General features: G+C 53.0%; 1 pseudogene; it reads right to left on the reverse strand.

The window, feature by feature from the left end:
* LOC119338605 overlaps positions 1-5,333 on the reverse strand; it is a 19,983-nt pseudogene extending 14,650 nt beyond the window's left edge.
* Positions 5,334-11,542: the final 6,209 nt, after the last annotated feature.

Genomic DNA, 11,542 nt, shown 5'->3' on the forward strand with positions numbered 1-11,542 from the left:
CCCCCTTGGAGTCCAAATAGGACAAAGGAAGGGGGGGCAGCGCCCTCCTTTCTTACTCCCTCTCGCTCTCCTTTCCTTTCCCCTTCTCCCTTGTCATGGAATCCTACTAGGACTAGTAGTCCTAGTAGGACTCCCTCTCCTTGGGCGCGCCCCTAGGGGCCAGCCGGCTTTCCCCTTGCTCCTTTATATACGGGGGCACGGGGGCACCCAAGAACACACAAGTTTCTCTTAACCGTGTGGGGTGCCCCCCTCCAAAGTTACACACCTCGATCATACCAGCGTAGTGCTTAGGAGAAACCCTACGCAGGTAGCATCATCATCACCATTGGCACACCGTCGTGCTGATGGAACTCACTCTCGTCCTCAACTGGATCAAGAGCACGAGGGACATCATCGAGTTGAACGTGTGCTAAACACGGAGGTTCCGTACGTTCGGTACTTGATCGGTTGGATCGCGAAGAAGTTCGACTACATCAACCAGGTTATTGAAACTCTTCCTCTTTCGGTCTATGAGGGTACGTGGACACACTCTCCCCTCTTGTTGCTATGTATCACCTAGATAGATCTTGCGTGATCGTAGGAAATTTTTTGAATTACTGCGTTCCCCAACACCTTTTAGCCTCATTAACCTTAGATAATAAAATAATCTCACCGAAGTTTAAGCGAAACAATTCTAGTTGGCCAGCATGTAAGTCGCTAAACAAAAGTAGGAGATCTGGTTTGATGACTTCCCAAAAGTGCTGATAGAACTCGGCGGGAAAACCATCCGGACCCGAGGCTTTGTTGTGCTCCATTAGAAAAACCGCCTTTCTAACTTCCTTCTCGGAGTATGGGGCTGTTAGAAGATTGTTTTCCTCATCAGAGACCTGGGGGATGTCATTTGTTCGGGACTCATCCATCGAGAAGTTTCCTTTCTCTGGGGCTCCGAATTTTTTTTATAATAATTAGTGATATAAGATTTAAGTTGCTCATGCCCCTCAATTGCGCCCTCATCCGGTTGTAGGGAATGAATAATTTTCTTTCGGTGTCTGCAATTGGTGACTCCATGAAAATATCTAGTATTTGCATCACCTTTCAGGATAAACTGAGAGTTAGAATGTTGATACCATTTGAGTTCCTCTTCATGCCACATGATGAGAAGAAAGAGGGTTCTGTGGCAAGCTGAAACTGGTTGGTGCTACATGATGATTGCAGATAAAGAAGAGAATGTGTGCCCTGTAATACCTGACATTATCAGTCTGCTGATTTTAACCATTTTGTAGAGCTAAACTCGGATGACAACTCAACCATTTTGGCACTACTTTTTGAATCATTGACATCCATTTCAACGCTATGTTTTGAATCTTTGACAACATCCATTTTGACAGGACAAATAGGATGCTGATGAAGGCACCAACCAGGATGATGATCACGGAGACGGTGGTGCGGGTCTCCCTGCAGCTGCCGGCGATGTACGCGCTGATGAGGCCGACCAGCACGATGATGATGAAGGCGTAGAGCGCGTACTTGCGAGGCAGGCGTCCCTTCGTTTCCTCGTGGAGCTTGCTGTCGATGATGAGCTGCATGGTGATGAACAGGGACACCATGAACGCCGTGGTGTCTCCAGCCGCGCCCCCAGCAGGCCCTTCCCAGGCGATTTTTTCGCGCCGGTGCATAAAAATCGGTCCAATCGCGTCCCCATGAGCCTGATTTTCGCCGGCTTGGGCCGAAATTAGTGCAGGCATACCTAGGCCGAACCCAGTGCGCTAGGGGGCGCCTGGGGTGCCGGGGCGAGCAGTTTTGGCGCAAACGCGTTGCGGGCCCGCCAAGTCAGCGAAACTCGCCTCGCCGTCCTCACAACGCATAGGTTTCCCGTGGGGAATCAATGGCAAGGCTGTCGCCGGTCAGCCTTCCATTGATTCCTCACGGGCGGCGCTCACGGGCGGCGCGGCGACGCCCCCCCTTCCGCCACGCGTACACACGGCGTCTGGCTAAAAAAGCAAGGTCTCTTCCTCACCTCAGCCACACCCGCCCACAGCCCCCACCGACGCACTCTCTGCCTTTCTCCCCGCGCATAGCCGCCGATCTCCACCTCTCTTCCCTCTCTCTCCCACGTGCTCTCCTCCCCAAGACGATGGCCGAGCGGTTCCCCAGCGATGGGGCGGCAGCGAACGGCTTCGGCGGTCGCTCCCTCCATGACTGGGAGGCCTACCTACTCTTCGAGGCAACATCCCGGTGCCACATGCGCGCCGGGCCGTCAGGTTGGAGGCTCAGCGCCGATGGCGTTCCCATCCCCCCGGTGCCCGACGTCGACGCGCGCCCCGACCTCTTCGCCGCCGAGGTCGACCGCGTTCGGGCGTCATTGACGGACGAGCAGCGGGCCCTCCCGCAGTACGCCGTCGGCAACCATGAGGCGTGGGTGGTGCACTTCAAACACCGGCAGGCGCAGCGGCTCGCCTCCACCAACGGGGCGCCGGTGGTCAGGGGTCGACAGAACAGCGAAGGGCGCCGCCTGTGGTGGGGCACCCCCGGCCGCTTGCTTCACGCCGTCCTCGGGCACCTCGAGGGCGGCAACGACCCGCCCCTAACCTACCCTCCCGCCCCGGCCCGGATCAGCGGCCAATGGATGCCGAGGAGGGCGATGTCCTCTTCTTCCTCCTCCTCCCGTTCCTTCTCGTCGGGGTCGCTGGCGTTGCTCAGCGTCAAGGCCGAGCCCGGCAAGACGCTGCTCGGCCGGCGAACACGCAGCGCCAGAATCGTCATCAATGATGGCGGCCGCGCCTCCTCCTCAGCCCAATCCCCGCTTCGTCAAGCCGAAGACGAAGTCGGCCGCCGTGAAGACCGAGTCCGGGCTCGCCTCCGTGAAGACAGAGCTAGGGCTTGCCGCCGTGAAGACGGAGCCAGGGTACTCCGATGCGGCGGCATTGAAGTGGGCGCGCGAAGACTGGACGGGGACGGAACTAGAGCGCCAGTGCCGCGCCTATGAGGAGTTCGCCGCTCGGCGCCGTGGCCGCGACGTGGAAGGTGTAGTCGTCCTCGACGACGACAGCGATGATGACGCGCCGCCACCGGTCTGCCAGGGCGACCCCGGGCAAGGGTCCAGCAGGGGCGGCAGCATGAAGGAGGAGAAGGACGACGATGACAACGGCGATGGCGGCGACGGTGACGACTTAGCCGCGCTCAGCGCATTCTTCGGTCTGTAGTTGCGGCCTGTGTTTTTTTTAGTATTTCAGTTTCCTATGTAAAAAACTATTTAAGTCGCCTAAGTAATGTCATGTCCGCTGAATTTTAACTGAAACTTTGTCCCGCTTTGCCGAATTCCTTTTAGAAAAACTAAAAGACCCCTTCTTGAGGGGGGGGGGGGCGACCCTGGGACCGGCGGCTAGGAACCCTAACGCCTCCAGGCTGATGGTTAGCGCCGATTTGCCCCTAGGCCCTAGGCGGGGGGCCAACGGTTGGAGATGCTCTAAGAACACCGTCAGGCGCAGGTCGTGATGATCCCTGAGAATCGGGTCGCCCGAGAGGTGGCTGCCCCCTGTGCTGTCCCAGAAGCCGCCCGGCGTGCTAAGCCCGGCGACGTACGGGACGCTCACCTCGAAGGTCGCGAGAAGCATCACGATTTTGCAGTGCCGTTCTTTGCCTTTGGCCCTGCCGGAGACAAACTCGGACTTCTTGCCAGGAAAGCAGAAATTGAGAACCACGACGTAGACCAAGACAGTGCCCACCGACACCGTGCAGTACATGACGGCGGTGACCACGTCCCGGTAGGTGCCGGCGCCGTAGACGCTCATGAGGCTGAGCAGGTCCAGCCTCATGACAAACCGCAGCAGCCCGAGCATGTTCTTCTTCTTGTCCTTCTTCTCCTCCTCCCGCTTCTCCTTCTCCTCCTCCTTCTCCTTCTCCTTCTTTTTGTCATGCGAGATGGCGAGGACGAGGATGAGGACGATGGCCATGAGCGACGCGACGAACGGGGTAACGTTGCAGTAGTAGAAGGCGAGGTACCAGTGGTAGTGGGTGGCGCGGATGATGGGGCCACCGGCGAGTTGGCCGCCGCGGGTGTCTTGCCAGACGCCCCGTGGCGGGTTGAAGCCCGCGGCGTACGTCCAAAATAAATGTATCAACTTTGTATTAACTTTAGTATAAATTTATATTAATTTTAAGATACTTTGGGATGGAGGGAGTACTTTAGACGACGGCTCGAGTTAACACAGCGCGACGCCGGGAGGAAGGCAGGTGCCGGAGCTCGTCTTCTTCTGCGCCCCTCGTGCGTATCCTTTTCAGGGTGCTACAGCACCGTATCATCATTAGTACGGCAACTCCCACATATGAAAGCAGCGGACTCAGGTAGGTGACGAGTACCGTCTCTTTCTAAGGTATCCTTGAGAGTGCTAAGATTGTCGTATGTACATTTGAAAAGTCTAGATTCATCATGAGGAGGCACAGCCGATCCAGTCGGAGAGAATCCCAGTCTGTTGTCGCGGCCAAAAAAATGTGATTCTCCGGTATCTTCTAGTTCTAGGCACAATGTTTGTTTTATTTTCAAATGTTTCTTTTTTTTCGAGAGAATTTTCAATTTATTCATCAATCATGGCAGTGCAGAGAACACAAGAGCTAATAAAAAATTCGAGAGAAACCAGGTCTATGGACCACCTAGCGGCGACTACAAGCACGGGAGCGAGCCGAAGGCGTGCCGTCGTCATCGTCCCTCCATCATCGGAGCCAGGCAGATCTTGTTGTAGTAGACAGTTGGGAAGTCGTCGTGCTAAGGCCCCAAAGGACCAGCGCACCAGAGCAGCAACCATCTCCGATGAAGAGAGTTGTAAATCGAAAAGATCAAACGTGGAACCACACCAACAAAGACGAACAAAAATTGGATCCAAATAGATCCACCGAAGACCAGCACCACCGAATCCCATGAGATCTAACAGATACACACCTCCACACATCCCCCGACAATGCTATTCACACCATCGGGGCGGGAAAAGGACATGGGAGACATTATTGCTACCGAGGGACATCGCCACCGCCACACGGTCCCAACCAAGACGTTCAACCTAGCAAAAACGAGAACAAAGTCCCTCCTGCCAGCGGGGGGCCGAGATCCTCCGCACCTCCACAGTCCAAAGGCCATCAGAGGCAGGGCGGATCCGCGGCGGCGCCGACGGGAGGAAGAAGGAAATTTTTCTTGGGAGGAGGAAATACTTTGAGGCTGGGATGTGTGCGCGTGTATATGTTGATGTAATTCATTTGTCAGTGTAATTGTTACGGTTTTGCTATTTCTCGGGTACCTGGAAATTTGTGCCTAGAACCTTCTTCTTTTCTTCCTTCACACTGGACCTCGCCGGAGAAGCCATGACCCCGTTATCTATTTCAGGGGGTGGTGGTGTATGAGATCGCCAGAGTATTTTCCAGTGTGGCGGGTGAGGGAGTCCTGGATTAAGGGGTCCTCGGACGGCCGGACTATTAACATGAGCCGGACTGTTCGGCTATGCAGATACAAGACAGAAGACTTCTTCTCGTGTCCGGATGGGACTCTCCTTTGTGTGGGTAGCAATCTTGGTGATTCGGATATGTATATTCCTTTCTCTGTAACCGACTTTGTGCAACCCTAGCCTCCTCTGATGTCTATATAAACCGGAGGGTTTAGTCCGTAGAGGCAATCATAATCACATAGGATAGACTTCTAGGGTTTTAGCCATTACGATCTCATGGTAGATCAACTTTTGTAATATTCATATTCTTCAAGATCAATCAAGCAGGAAATAGAGTATTACCTCCATAGAGAGGGCCCGAACCTGGGTAAACATTATGTCCCCCGCCTCCTGTTACCATTAGCCTTAGACGCACAGTTCGGGACCCCCTACCCGAGATCCTTCGGTTTTGACACCGACATCGGTGCTTTCATTGAGAGTTCCGCTGCATCGCCGTCAAAAGGTTTGATGGCTCCATCAATCATCTACAACAACACAGTCCAGGGGGAGATTTTCCTCCCCATACAGATCTTCGTATTCGGCGGCTTCGCAATGCGGGCCAACTCGCTTGGCCGTCTAGAGCAGATAGGTAGCTACGCCCCTGGCCACCAGGTCAGGTTCGGAAGCTTGAATTACGTGGCCGATATCTGCGGAGACTTGATCTTCAACGGATTCGAGCCCATGATGGCTGCTCCCTGCCACCACGATGAACGTGACCTAAAATCTGTCATCGGACCATGCGCAGGAGATAGCACCTATAACCGCCCTGGCCCTAGATCCGGAGCAGATTGCGCCATCCGAGGATGGGATGCTCAACCCCGCCATGGAAGCCGCAGACTCAGCTGCGGTGGAGCCGCACACAGGTCCAACCTCGAGCGGGCCCTGTGCCATCGGAACCTCGGATTCGCCTCCGGCCATAAGTTCTGAACCGCGCGCATCCGCGCCCATCGAACTTGATCAGGCACCGATCGTCGAGTTCAACTCCGCGGACATCTTCCGGCACTCACCTTTAGGCGATGTGCTAAACTCACTAAAAGCCCTCTCCTTGTCAGGAGACTCGCAGTCAAACTATATCCGACTTGAATTTGAAGCTAATGATGGAGAATTTCGCTTCCCACCCACCACCCACACATAGCCACTGTCGAGGACTTAACCTACATGCTCGACTACGACTCCGAAGACATCGACGGTATGGACGACGATGCCGAAGAGGAGCAGGCACAAAAACCACCGCCTACAGGGTGCTGGACAGCCACCTCCTCGTATGACATATAACTGGTGAATAGACCCAAAGATAACAACGGCGACAATGAAAATCCAGTCGAGGATAAGCCTCCTGAGATACAGCCAAAGCACCGGCGTCAGCGGCGCTGCTCTAAGCCACGCCGTGGTAAAAACAGCAATACCATCACAGGAGAAAACAATACTCCGAACGATGCCGAAGATAATGAAGACCCCGTTGAGCCAACCTCTGAATAGGACGAACGGGAAGATGGGCGAGTTAGCCCTGACGAACAGGCCAAGAATGAAGACTTGGAGGACGGCAACTACCTTACATTCTCCGAGGATGAGGTGAGCCTCGGCGACGAAGACTTTATCGTGCCTGAGGAGCCCGTCGAACAGGAGCGCTTTAAGTGCTGGCTAATAGCCACTGCAAGGAGCATGAAAAAGAAGCAGCAGCAGCTTCAAGCTAATCAAGATCTGCTCAATGACAGATGGACTGATGTCCTGGCAGCCAAGGAATACGGCCTCGAGCTCCCAACCAAAAGTTGCTCGAAGCGCAGACTATTACCACAGTTCGATGATGAGGCACTGGAGCCCGTCCTACCAGCGCATAATGCGGCTGATCGGCCACCACACGTCTGGGACAAAGCGGCACCTCGAGCCGAACAACAACCCACACTACCTCGCTGTAAAATCGGAAACACAACAGCTCGGGGATACACATATGACCTGCGGCATGACCTAGTAGGTCAGACCAGATCAATCTATGGATCGCGGGGGCGTGCCCCGATGCGCGATGATGGCCACCTGGCCGAACGTGACAAATATAACCATGTCCGGGCCGAAAACCGTAGACGAACTCCATCCGAGCTACGTCACGACTTGGCCCGATATAGAGGCGCCGCACACCCCCTTTGCTTCACTGACGAAGTAATGGAACATGAATTCCCAGAAGAGTTTAAACCCGTGAACATCAAATCATATGATGGGACAACGGACCCCGCAGTGTGGATTGAAGATTTCCTTCTCCATATTCATATGGCCGGCGATGATGATCTTCATGCCATCAAATACCTCCCGCTAAAACTCAAGGGACCAGCTCGGCACTGGTTGAAAAGTCTGGCCGAAAACTCCATCGGCAGCGGGGAGGACTTGGAAGATGCCTTTCTTAACAATATGTCCGACCTCCGGACGCCGACGACTTAAGTCATATAGTTCAACAGCCCAGAGAGTCAGCCAGGAAATTCTGGACTAGGTTCTTAACTAAAAAGAACCAGATCGTCGACTGTCCAGATGCCGAAGCCCTAGCGGCCTTTAAGCATAGCATCCATGACGAATGGCTCGCCCGACACCTCAGCCAAGAAAATCCAAAATCCATGGCAGCCCTCACAACACTTACGACCCGATTTTGTGCGGGAAAGGATAGTTGGCTAGCCCGTAGCAATAATCATGCAAGTGAACCTGGCACTTCTGAGGCCAGAAACAGCAACAGCAAGTCACGACGCAACAGACACAAGCGCCGAAGCAACGGTGACAACACCGAAGACACGGCAGTCAACGCCGGATTCAGTGGCTCTAAATCCGGTCAGTGGTAAAAGCCATTCAAAAGAAACAATCCAGGCCCGTCCAGTTTGGACTGCATACTCGATTGTCCATGTCAAATCCACGGCACCCCTAATAAACCAGCCAATCATACCAACAGAGAGAGTTGGGTTTTTAAACAGGCCGGCAAATTAAATGCCGAGAACAAGGAGGAGGGGTCCCAAAGCGAGGACGATGACGAGGAGGCCCAGCCACCGTACACAGGAGGACAGAAGAAGTCCCCCCCCCCCATGTTAAAACGGTGAACATGATATACGCTACCCATATCCCCAAGAGGGAGCGCAAGTGCGCTCAGGGACGTCTACGTGATAGAGCCAGTCGCCCCAAAGTTCAACCCATGGTCATCCTGTCCGATCACCTTCGATCGCAGGGATCATCTGACCAGTATCCGTCATGGCGGTTCAGCCGCACTGGTCCTCGACCCAATCATTGACAGATTCCACCTTACGCGAGTCCTCATGGACGGTGGCAGCAGCTTGAACCTGCTATATCAGGATACAGTGTGCAAAATGGGTATCGATCCCTCAAGGATCAACCCCACCAAAACCACCTTTAAAGGGGTCATACCAGGTGTAGAGGCCTGCTGTACGGGTTCAATCACACTGGATGTGGTCTTCGGATCCCCGAACAATTTCGGAAGCTAAGAATTTATCTTTGATATCGTCCCCTTCCGCAGTGGCTATCATGCACTGCTCAGACGAACAGCATTCACTCGATTCAATGCGGTGCCGCACTACGCTTATCTCAAGCTTAAGATGCCCAGACCACGCGGTGTCATAACACTCCCTCCGTAATGAGGAGCACACCGTTGCCCTTGCAGCAGAAGTACAGGGTGGCCTTTTTAGTCAGAACATCAATTCGGCGGCCAAGCTCCCGGACACGGTCAAGCGAATTTGAACTACTCTACAACAGGACAATCCAGCTCGTTAGGAGCTTGACTAAAAGTTCGGCCTCTGTCTCAGTCCCGATCAAACGGCGGCATTAGTACCGCGCGTACATAACTACACACTTAAAATACCATGGGCATAGACGAAGGCACAGCTAGATCGTGGTCCTTAAGTATGGCTCAACCGCTCCTAGACCCGCATTCTTTTACTTTTTCTTTTTTCCTTTCGGGTCTCTTTTCTTTCCCAGGTCCTTCCTGGTGACCTGCCGACGGACCTATAGAGGGACGGATACACCAAGATGGCAAGAAACTTTGACGTACAAGGGAACTTCCAGGTGGTCTCTGTTAACGATCATTATACCTATTTTAAGAACCCTCACGCAGCTCTCCCTTGGTTGTGGCATGTTAAATAGCCCTATTGCTTATCGCACTACCTGTACAAATACAATGGAAATTGGTTTGCGGCCCAATTTCTGTGGCATTAGCCTATTTCTTAATTTTTCCTTCTTGAATATTTTTATTAATTGCATCCGTACACTTTGGTACGCCTTAATTCGTCAGGGGCTTCATTATGCTCCATACTATGGCAACAAAATCCAAACACTTTTTACAATACAGTTTGGCACCCCGAACTTATAGCATTATATGCATCGGCTTTGAATCATGTCTTTGGTCAATAGTTGGGTTGCCCGGCTCCTGTGCTTACTACCTTACGTTCCACCATATCGGCTAGGGTAGTAAAGGGAGAACTACTGTGATTGTGTCCTAGTTCTTCCGGATGAGCACCTCAGTAGAAAAAGTCGAAAACTGAATGTCATGATGCGGTGAGAGCCGGTCAGCTGTTCGAGAGGTTAACAAATCTTTAGCGATTTTTTCCGCATTGTGCAATGAATCGGGTTTTATCCGATCAGGTGTTTACAGCACCCCAAGTTCGAAGTTCTGAACACTAGGGGCTACGCCTAAATTTTTATTGCCAAACTCCTATGGCTAAGTGAGGGTGATAAAGCCACATAGTCCGATTGCCTGGTTCGTTGCGCTAGACACGTCCTTTAAGGACCAAAACTATGGAGTAAAGAGTGTTTAGATTCATCCCAAACACCCCCGTACTGCCTACGTGGGGGCTGAAGCCAACGACTGGCCAACTCTCAGATTTCACAATACGGTCGCACAGGAGGTAAAATTTTAAATAACAAGTATTATATTACATAACGATCTTGTTTCATAATACAGGACATGATAACATGAATGTATTCATGGGAATATTACATCCTTAGCACATTGCTCTGCAACAATGCGGGACCCCTCCATGACATTGTCAAAATACAGCTCAGGGGTGCGGTGCTCCTTGCCCGCGGGCGGTCCCTCAGTCATAAGCTTCGCGGCATCCATCTTTGCCCAATGCATCTTGACTTGGGCGAAGGCCATTCGCGCACCTTCGATGCAGACCGACCGCTTGATGGCATCCAGCCAAGGGCAGGCATTAACGAGCCGCTTCACGAGCCCGAAGTAGCTGCTCGGGATGGCTTCGGCAGGCCATAGCCGGATTATTAAATCCTTCATGGCTAGTTCAGCCACCTTGTGCAGTTCGACCAGCTGTTTTAGCTGATCGCTCAATGGCACCGGATATTCTGGCGCAAGGTATCGACCAAAATAGCTTCTCCGTAGAGCTCCCCTCTCCGGCTCGAAAAAACTTCATAGCGTCTGAAACGCTGCGCGGCAGATCCGCAAACGCCCCTGGAGAACTCCAAATCCGGGTCAGTAATAGGAACCTTTTCTTCACATATTTGCTCTGCATAATAAAGGCCTTACCCGCCACGATTTTCCTGGCCTCCTGGATCTCCTGGAGGGCGCCTTGGGCTTCAACCCGAGCATCGTGCGCGTTTTGACGGGCCTTGGTGAGTTCGGACTCTTGATCCGTAAGGCTGCGCTCCAAGGACTCGCACTTCTTGAATGCGTCCTGGAGCTCCAGCTGGACCTCACTGACCCTGGCCTCGTGCTTTTCACGGGAGGCCTTTTCCTCGGCCGCTTTCTCCTCGACCTCGGCCAGCGCCTTCTTAAGGGTCTCCACCTCGGTCGCCGCTCCTAACAAATAAAATGGCACTTTAGTCAGCACAAATCATTCATCCTTCCTGAATATATACAAGGTTATTACATACCTTGATTATCTTCCAGCTGCTTTTTCATGTGACCGAGCTCCTCCTCGGCCCGCTCCAAACTCTGCTTCAGTCCAGAGACTTCAGCAGTATGAGAGGTCGCAGCCAGCAGCGACGCCTGTTTGTTCATATAGACATGTTAGGTTAGTCTCCTGCGAAAATTATTTGATCCTCTGTTCGGCTTTTCTTTTTGCATACCGGACAGAGTATCAGGGGCTATTGTCTAT

The sequence above is a fragment of the Triticum dicoccoides genome, chromosome 7B (genome assembly GCF_002162155.2).
Source record: "Triticum dicoccoides isolate Atlit2015 ecotype Zavitan chromosome 7B, WEW_v2.0, whole genome shotgun sequence".
Taxonomy (NCBI): domain Eukaryota; kingdom Viridiplantae; phylum Streptophyta; class Magnoliopsida; order Poales; family Poaceae; genus Triticum; species Triticum dicoccoides.